Below are 9,087 nucleotides of genomic sequence, written 5' to 3' on the forward strand. Positions count from 1 at the left end.
GTATAAACTAGATTGATGGAAGATCAAAGTAGAAGCTGAAGGAACTTGATCTGTTTAGCAAGTTGAAACTGTTAAATTATAAAAATCCCTTTGAAAAGTCATTCCACATACTTGTTTTATTCTATCTTTAAAAGGAAGGAGACCAGCTGTCTTTGATATATACCTAAGAAATTTATCTGCATTGTGTTTTTAAAAGAAGCTAGTTGATGCAACAAAGAAGATGAGACATATCCTTCCTCATACTGTTATGGGGCTCTTGGGAGCAGGGAGCAAGATTATCCTTGTGGCTCTTCTCTGGACCCTCTGCAGCCTGTCCGTATCCTTTTTGTAGAGTGGGGTCCAAAACTGAACACAATACTCTAGGTGTGGTCTGACAGTCACTGAGTACAGAGAGATGATTTATCATTTGACACTGTCCCATATGACATCCTGGTCTCAAAATCAGAAGGATATGGATATGATGGATGGGCCACTTGGTGGATAAGGACTTGGCTGGATGGTCTCACTCAAAGAGTAGTAGTCAATAGTTTGATGTCCAAACGGAGAGCAGTGATGAGTGGTGTCCTTCAGGGATCATTACTGAGACTGGCACTATTTAACATCTTTGTTGGAGATATGGACAGTGGGATTGAGTGCACCCTTAGCAAGTTTGCTGATGACACCCAAACCATTCGATGATTCTGTAATGCAGTGTTAGATTTAGTGATCAGAGCTGGATATTTCTTATAAATCCGTGCTATTTTTTCAGGAGGCACAGAATCATCAAATGGTTTGGGTTGGAAGGGACCTTAAGGACCTTAAGTTCCAGTACCCATGCATGGGCAGGGACACCTTCCACTAGACCACTTCCAGGGAGGGGGCAGCCACAACTTCCTTAGGCAAGCTGTTTCCATGTCTCACCACTCTCACAGGAAATAGTTTTTTCCTAATGTCTAGCCTAAATCTCCCCTCTTCAAGTTTTAAACCATTTTCCCTTGTCCTTTTGCTACACAACTGTGTAAAAAGCCCTACCACAGCTTTCTTGTAGGCCTTCCCTTTAGGTATTATAAAGTTGCTATAATGTCATCTTGGAGCCTTCTCTTCTCTAGCCTGAGCAACCCCAACATCATCAACCTGTCTTCACTGGGGAGGTGCTTCAGCCCTCTGATCATTTTAGTGGCTCTCCTCTGGACACATTCAAGAAGCTCTGTGTCCTTCTTTGGTTGAGGACTCCAGAATTACACAGTAATTGAGGACACAGTATTAGAGGTGGGATTGCACAATGATAATGATAATGATAATACAGTCCTAAATTGCTAAGGATGAATGCCCAAACTTATAATATTTATTTTTTCTTTTAATTTAAACTTCCACAATTGCAGCTTGTGGTCTTATTAATTTCTGTACAGTAAAACCTCTGGTGGCTATTCACAACTAGACCAGAATCTAACCCTGCTTGCTGCTGTAAAACCTGGTTAATTTGATCAGTTTCATCAGAACCATTCTGCATTGAGTGTAACTGGGGAAGGTGCTTCATTACTCCTTGGGCATTTTTGCCACTAGAAGGACTAAGGAGGAAATAAAAGAAGACAGCTCAGGAATGAAACAGCCCCATATTAGTTTAAATATGCAAGAATGCCATCAAGATGCTTTCTTACCTGGCCTATTTTTTTCCCCTTTTTTCCCTTTTGCTTTTATTGGCACTGAAGTGCCTGACTGAAGTACTTTGAATGATGAGAATGAAATCCATCCTGCCCCAGAATCAGCTTAAGGACTAGACACTGCCTGACTCTTCTTTGAATCTTCAAAATAGGCAATGAGCAAAACTTAGAATGATGTTGGTTTCCCTGTATGCTTGTGAATTAGATCTTAAATACCCTTCAGTCTAAGAAGGGAGGCTCACGTTTAGCCCACTGAAGCCTCTTCTTAAGCAGTGGGTAAAGGTTTAAGCATCATCTCTGGCTGTACTACCTGAATGCTTTGCAGCATTTAGCTCGGTTATGCTCCTGAGCTTTTGCTGTGAGAAAGCTGGTGTGTGCAGCTCCTTTTATAGAGAGGGCTGAGCTGAGAGAGGCTGCATGACTCTCCCAGCCTCAGGCATGAAATCTGTGGTAAGTGTGATGAAGTCTTTACTGCCTTTACAGGGTAACACCCTAACCTTAAGGCCATCTCTTCTCTGCACATGTAAGATGATAAAGCTACTGCATCGAATGTGGCACAACTGCTAAAATTTCTTAAAGAATAAACACTTGTGGCTCATGTGAGCTTTGTTCTGAGTGTGGAAGTCGTCACTGCTGAAATCTGCCTGCAATGCCATTGATAATCTTTTATTTTCTGATTAAATTAAACAACGCTTCTCTAACCCACATAACCTTCTATGTGACCCACATAGAAGGTATGGAAGGTTGTAGCAGGTTGTTGTTGGGTTTTTCGGGTTGTTTGTGGTTTTTTGTGGGTTTCTTTGTTGTTTTTGTTTTGTTTTGTTTTGTTTTGTTGTTGTGGTTTGGGTTTCTTTCTGCAGTAGGGATTGCATTTAGCTGCATCAGAATAACAAAGAAACCTTGTGGTGTGTTGCTTCTGCAGAATGGCTCTTCTGGCTTGGGCACTGCCTGTTGTTGTGGCTGTCATCACTTGTTGAGCCCGTCTAGGTTTAGGTCTCAGGAATGGGGAGAATTTAGCTCTTGTTATGAGGGTGGTTAAAATTGTGAGTTCATTATAAGGAGGGCTCCTGAAGGTAAGATTAGGTGGTATGTGAATTAGTCCAACCACCCATATCACTGATTGTGCAAGGTGCTGTACAGTCATAGACTGGAAAATCCCCACCCTAATCTGCTTACTCTTTAACCATAAGAAATACATGGGGTAATGAAAAAGGAATCACTGGGACCATATTAGTCAGCATGATCAGTGCTCATCAACAGCAGCCTGATAGCTGGGAAGGATTTGGTAGAGGGTAGTGCAAGCCCCTTGTCCTGGTTTGGGCCAGGATAAAGGTAATTTTCTGTCTTGTACTTTTGCTTTCAGCTAAGTCTCTTGTAAGTAGCTGCACTTGCTGAAATTAACAGCAAGTTTCTCAGACAGTGTCTGCTTCTAGGACTGATAACACTCAATGTTTAGAGCCGCCTTCTCTCCAGACTGAATAACCCCAACTCTCTCACTCTGTCTTTATAGGAGAGGTGCTCCAGCCCTCTGAGCATCCTCATGGTCCTTCTCTGGACACACTTCAGAATGTCCATGTCTTTCTTGTAACACGGGCTCCAGAACTGGACACAGTACTCCAGGTGGGGTCTCACAAGAGCAGAGTAGAGGGGGAGAATCACCTCCCTTGACCTGCTGGCCATGCTTCTCTTGATGCAGCCAAGGACCCTGTTGGCTTTCTGGGCTGCAAGTGTACACTGACAGCTCATGTTGAACTTCTCATCCACCAATACCCCCAGTCCTTTTCCTCAGGGCTGCTCTCAAGCCAGTCACTGCCCTGCCTATATCAGTGCTTGGGATTGCCCTGACCCAGATGCAGGACCTTGCACCTGGTCTTGCTGAACTTCATGAGGTTGGCATGGGCCCACCTCTCCAGCCTGTCAAGGTCCCTCGGGATGGCCTCCCTTCCCTTCAGCATGTCAGATGTTAACAGGACTGGTCCCAGCACTGATCCTTGAGGGCCTTGTCACTGGCCGCTACTTGGGCACGGACAGACATCAAGCAAGTTCTTAATCCATGAAGTGGTCCATCTGTCAAACTCAGGTTTTACCAGCTTGGAGACCAAGATGTTGTGTGGGATTGTGTCCAAGGCTTTGCTCAGGTCCAGGTGAATGATGCTGGTTGCTCTTCCCTTGTGTATTGATGTTGTGACCTTTTCATAGAAAGCCGCAAGATTTGTCAGGCATGATTTGTCCTTGTTGAAGCTGTGTGGATTATATCCAGTCACTTCTTAATTATTCTTCTGCTCCAGCAGTGCCTTCAGGAGGATCTGGTCCATGATCTTACAAGGCACAGAGGTGAAACTAACCAGCCTGTAGTTCCTTGAATCTTCCTTCTTTCCCTTTTTGAAAATGGGGCTTATGTTTCCCCTTTTCCAGTCGGTGGGGACTTCACCAAACTGACACAACTTCTGGAATATAATAGCGATTTAGAAACCACATCCACCAGTTCCCTCAGTACCCGTGGCTGTATTCCATCAGGTCCCAAAGCCTTGTACACTTTCAGGTTCTTCAGATGGTAACAAACCTGATCTTCACTTACAATTGGCAGTTCTTCCTTCCAATCCTTGCTATTGTCATCTGTGACTTCAGGAGTGTGGCTAGAGCCCTTGCCAGTGAAGACTGAGGTAAGGAAGTCATTGAGAGCCTCAGCCTTTTCCATATAATTTGTAACTAATTTACCTGTTTCCTTTCTGAGGGGGCCCACACCTTCCCTAGTTGTTCTTTTTTGGTTAATATACCTATAGAAATTTTTGCTATTCCGCTTGATCTCCTTGGCTAGATTTGGTTCTAGCTGAGCTTTGGCTTTTCTAACCAGGTCTTTTGCTGCTCGGACAGCTTCCTTATTTGCCCCCCATTCTAGCTGTCCTTTCTCCATCCCTTCTAGTTTCTTTTTGTGTGATAGTGTGTAGAGGAGCTCCTTGTTCATTCAGGCAGGTCTCCTAGCATTCTTTCCTCTCTTTTGTTGGTATGCTTTGCTCCTGGACACAGAGAAGGTGATCCTTGAATACTAAGCAGCTGTTCTGGGCCCCCCTTCCCTCTAGGGCTTTGTCCCAGAGTACTTTGGCCAGCAGATCCCTGAAGCGATCAAAGTCTGCACACCTGAAGTCCAGTGTTGTAAGCTTGGAACACATATTCCTAGATGCCCCTTGATCCTCCCTGGTGCATCCTCCCTGGCTTGCCTCAGGGCAACAAAATTGAGAGCCCTTACTAGCATTCCATCCCTCTGCCCTTGGTGTGCTGCCCCACTTTCTGTCACCGGCAAGCAGGAGATTATTAACCCCTTCCCCCTTCAAATCTAGTTTAAAACCCTATCAATGAGCCATGCCAAGTCCTAGCCCATAATCCTTTTCTCTCTGACAAAGACACATTATACCAAGTCATGATCATGGAACCCAAAGCCCTGTTGTGACAACACCAGTCCCAGAGCCATGAATTGAACTTTTGGCTCTTCCTATGTGTTCCTTCAGTCACTGCTGATGTCAGAGGTGGAGGAGAACACAACTTGAGCTCCTGAGCCCTTCACCACTTGCCCCAAGTGAAATGGAAATTTCTTAATTGATTGTGCACCTCTTATTATTACATCATCACTACCCACTAGAAAGACCAGAAGTGGGTAATAATCTGAGGGACTCACAAGGCTGCAAAGTTTGCCTACAACATCTTTTACCTGCGTACCAGGGAGACAGAAGCCCTCCCCACGAAGTGAGTTTGGTCTGCATATGGGGAGTCACCTACTACAATGACCTAGCAAGTTTTCTTTTCAGGGTCAGTTTCGATGGCTGTCCTGAGGAGTCAGCTTTGTTGGTGCTTTTGTAAGTCCTCGATCTTGCTCACAACCAGATCCTCCTGCAGAGCCCCATACCTGTTCTGCAAGGGCACTGCAGGTGGTGTAATTCCTAGAGGAACACACTTGCTTTTTCTTTTACTTCGAGCAGTGACCTGTTCCCATTGACCCTCCTGTGGGTTACTGTGGAAGGGCTGGGGGGCTTGCATATGAGAAGATATGGGATCCTCTGCTCCCCTGAGGGTTACTTCCTGTTCTGGTTTTGGAGAGATCATTTGATGAAAGTTATGAATTTCCCTCTGACTCTCTCTGATGTTTCTTAACATACTTACCTCTTCCCTGAGCTCCACTACTTCATCTTGGAGCTGTGCCCCCATGCTGATCTGGTCACCAACCTGTTCACACCGCACACAGCCATAACCGGAGATGCCTCCTGGTGCCAGTGCAAGACTGTGGCATTCCTCACAGCCCGTGGCCTGGGTACCAGTATCCGTTTTGGTGGGTGCTGAGAGCACAGTCTTCCTCCCCCGAGTAGCCACCATCACTCCTTGACTACATTGCAGCTCCTCAGCTCCCTGCCGCTCTCCCTCCCCATGTGAACAGCCCCAGCCCCAGCCTCCTTACCTAAGGAAATGTGCCTGAATGTTAAAGGGTCACTATGATAAAGTGAACATAGAGGTACACCAACCCTCTCATTTCCTAACACTCTGCATTAGAAAAGTGGGAGTTGAACCCAGACAAAAGAGATCAAAACTCTTCATACTTCCCTTATATTATTTCCTAATAAGGTCAGCTAAATAAGCTATCGGGCCCATACCCCGAAAATGATGGTTCAACCCCTTCCCTTATTAATGAACCCCTACGCTAAACTAACATTCTCCTTGAGCCTTATATTAGGAACAACCATCACCATTTCAAGTAGCCATTAAATGTCGGCCTGGGCCGGACTTGAAATCAACACCCTAGCCATCATCCCGCTTATTTCAAAGTCCCACCACCCTCGAGCCATCGAAGCAGCGATCAAATACTTCCTCGTCCAAGCTGCTGCCTCCACCCTACTGCTATTCTCAAGCATAATTAATGCCTGACACACAGGACAATGAGACATCACTCAACTAAACCACCCCACATCATCCCTGCTACTGACCACAGCAATTGCAATAAAACTTGGCTTAGTGCCCTTCCACTTCTGATTCCCCGAAGCCCTGCAAGGCTCCCCCCTAACAACAGCTATACTCTTGTCAACAGTAATAAAATTCCCCCCAATGACTATTCTTTTCCTCACATCCCACTCCCTAAACCCAACCCTACTCACTACCATAGCACTTGCCTCAGCCGCTCTGGGGGGGTGAACAGGACTAAACCAGCCCCAGCCCCAGCCCCAGCCCCAGCCCCAGCCCCAGCCCCAGCCCCAGCCCCAGCCCCAGCCCCAGCCCCAGCCCCAGCCCCAGCCCCAGCCCCAGCCCCAGCCCCAGCCCCAGCCCCAGCCCCAGCCCCAGCCCCAGCCCCTCCCTGTTTGCCATCCCTGTTCGCCGCGGTCCTTAGGGGGGTTTAAACCCCCCCGCGGCTGCCTGGACACGCCCCTCTCCGCGCCTGATTGGCTGAGCAAGCGAACTTCTGGGTTCCTTCCGGCGGTTCTGGGCTGCTGCACGGAGAGTTCTGAGATGCTCCCGAATCGCCCTGTACCCGAACCATCTCACCCTGAGCCCCTGGGCTTAACTGGGTTTTTCGCTGTTATCACCTCCTGCTGGTCGCCGAATCAGTCAGTGGTGTAGGGGCTGAGTCCGGCCTGCCAGAGCAACTTTTTCCTTGTGCAGGCTGCCTTGCAATCCTTCCCTAGGGTTGATACTTCTGATTTAAAAGGCTTGATTGTTACCTAAAGACAACTCCTGGACAGTGCTTTCTCCATCAGATCCCCCATCACAGAAGTCTTTCTTCCAGCATATGATATTTTGCTCTTGTAGCGTTCAAAAAGGTACTTCTGACCATCACTCCAGCTCCAGGGGTCTTGCCTCCGGGCAAACGATTGATTTACCCTCCTTTCCTGGTTCTCTAGGTCCTACATTCTAGTCAGTCTTGCCCCAGTTTAGAGTGGAGGTCTCCCTCTACCTGCAGTTTTGAGGACAGTGACCACCACACGAAGGTGGAGTGGAAGAGCTGTAGTTCGCTGCCAGGACAGCTGCCTGCTGGTGACTGGAGGCAGGGCACCATCTGGTGGCATACAAAGAACTTGCCAGAGAATAATCCTGGTTTTCTCCACCAGCTACAAAACAGTAGTTTCCAACCCTTTGGGTTTTTGTTTTGGTTTGGTTTTGGTTTTTTTTTTGTTTGTTTTGGGGTTTGTTTGTTTTTTTTTGGGGGGGGGGGTTCTTTTGTTTTTTTGTTTTTTTGTTTGTTTGTTTTTTGGTGGTTTTTTTTTGTTTTGTTTTGTTTTGTTTTGTTTTGTTGTTTTTTTTTTTTAATCTTCCGCAGCGCTAAACCCTTCTGTGGCTTTCTCTACCTACCTGGTGCACTTGTTTCTCCCCAGCCGCTGTGACTATCTCTTGCAGAGAGGCTTAAACTGACAAACTTGGCCAGCTCCAGGTTGTTCATGGAATGTGGTACAGTTTCCTGGAAGGAGCATTAGGGAGCTGCAGAGGGAATTGCCCAAGGCTTTGCTAGGGCCTGAGTCGTGACAGCTCCGCTCCCCTTAGAGCTGTCCTAGGTCAGATCAGAGGTCTGTCTAGCCTGATGTCCTCTTCCTGACAGCACATGCCTAGGGAAGAACAGATAAAGGCAGTGAGCTGGCAACAGGAGATCAGCTCCTGATGGTTTGCCAGCCTCCAATATGCAGACAGGAAAGCCTTGTATTTGACATCATGTCTCTGTTTTCATCCTTCCTGATTTGGAGTCATTCACCATTTGAACCCACAAAGGCTCTTAGTGTTCACTGTACCTTCTGGAAGGGCAGCTGGGCAGGAGGCTTCTGCCCTGGGCCAGGAGGTAAGAACAGCTCTCCAAGGTTTCCTGAGCATCTACCATCTGCCTGCTGTGGCTTTTGGCTCAGAGCATATGCCAGAAAGGCTTGGTGACATGTCACTGCTGTCTCTCTTTTCCAAGTTCCTTGGAGGTATGAGATATGCCCAGATGTGTCCAGATTGTGGATCTGCTGATCTTCAAGCAGAGAGGAGCAGAGGCACACAGCTAAGAACTAGTTGTCAAAGTGCACCATAAGGAGTAGCCTTATATGTGAGCTGTCTATATGTGATGAGATGGTTTGGCTCCTTTAGATCCCCTGAGATTCCAACTATTTGAGGGCTACTAGACATTTGAGCTTGTCTATTCCCTAGGAATGCAGTGACAAAAATCAGGTAGAGAAAAGTGGAGGCCCATGGTCTTGTGAAAGTCAGAGAAGTCCATGCTGTTTCTCACACAATTGTCCTCATTTTTGGCTGGGTCTTGCTTCTGTTTTGGTGTCTTCTGAAACTTGGATGGTGAGGATTGAGGTATTTCTCTTGTTGTCTGGCAGGTTAGTGGCTGATTTTTCTCCAAGCAGACCAATTTCATGCACTTTCTTTTCATTCTGCTGTTGGCTTCCCATAGAATCATGTAGGTTGGAAAAGACCTTTAAGATCATCAAGTCCA

General features: G+C 46.7%; 1 long non-coding RNA gene across 1 annotated transcript; it reads left to right on the forward strand.

The window, feature by feature from the left end:
- Positions 1-678: 678 nt before the first annotated feature.
- Positions 679-6,757, forward strand: LOC115598039. The gene is made up of 3 exons (XR_003987342.1): positions 679-690; positions 3,637-3,642; positions 6,079-6,757. It is a non-coding gene; the product is annotated as an uncharacterized LOC115598039 (long non-coding RNA).
- Positions 6,758-9,087: the final 2,330 nt, after the last annotated feature.

Source organism: Calypte anna, chromosome 3, assembly GCF_003957555.1.
Source record: "Calypte anna isolate BGI_N300 chromosome 3, bCalAnn1_v1.p, whole genome shotgun sequence".
Classification (NCBI taxonomy): Eukaryota; Metazoa; Chordata; class Aves; order Apodiformes; family Trochilidae; genus Calypte; species Calypte anna.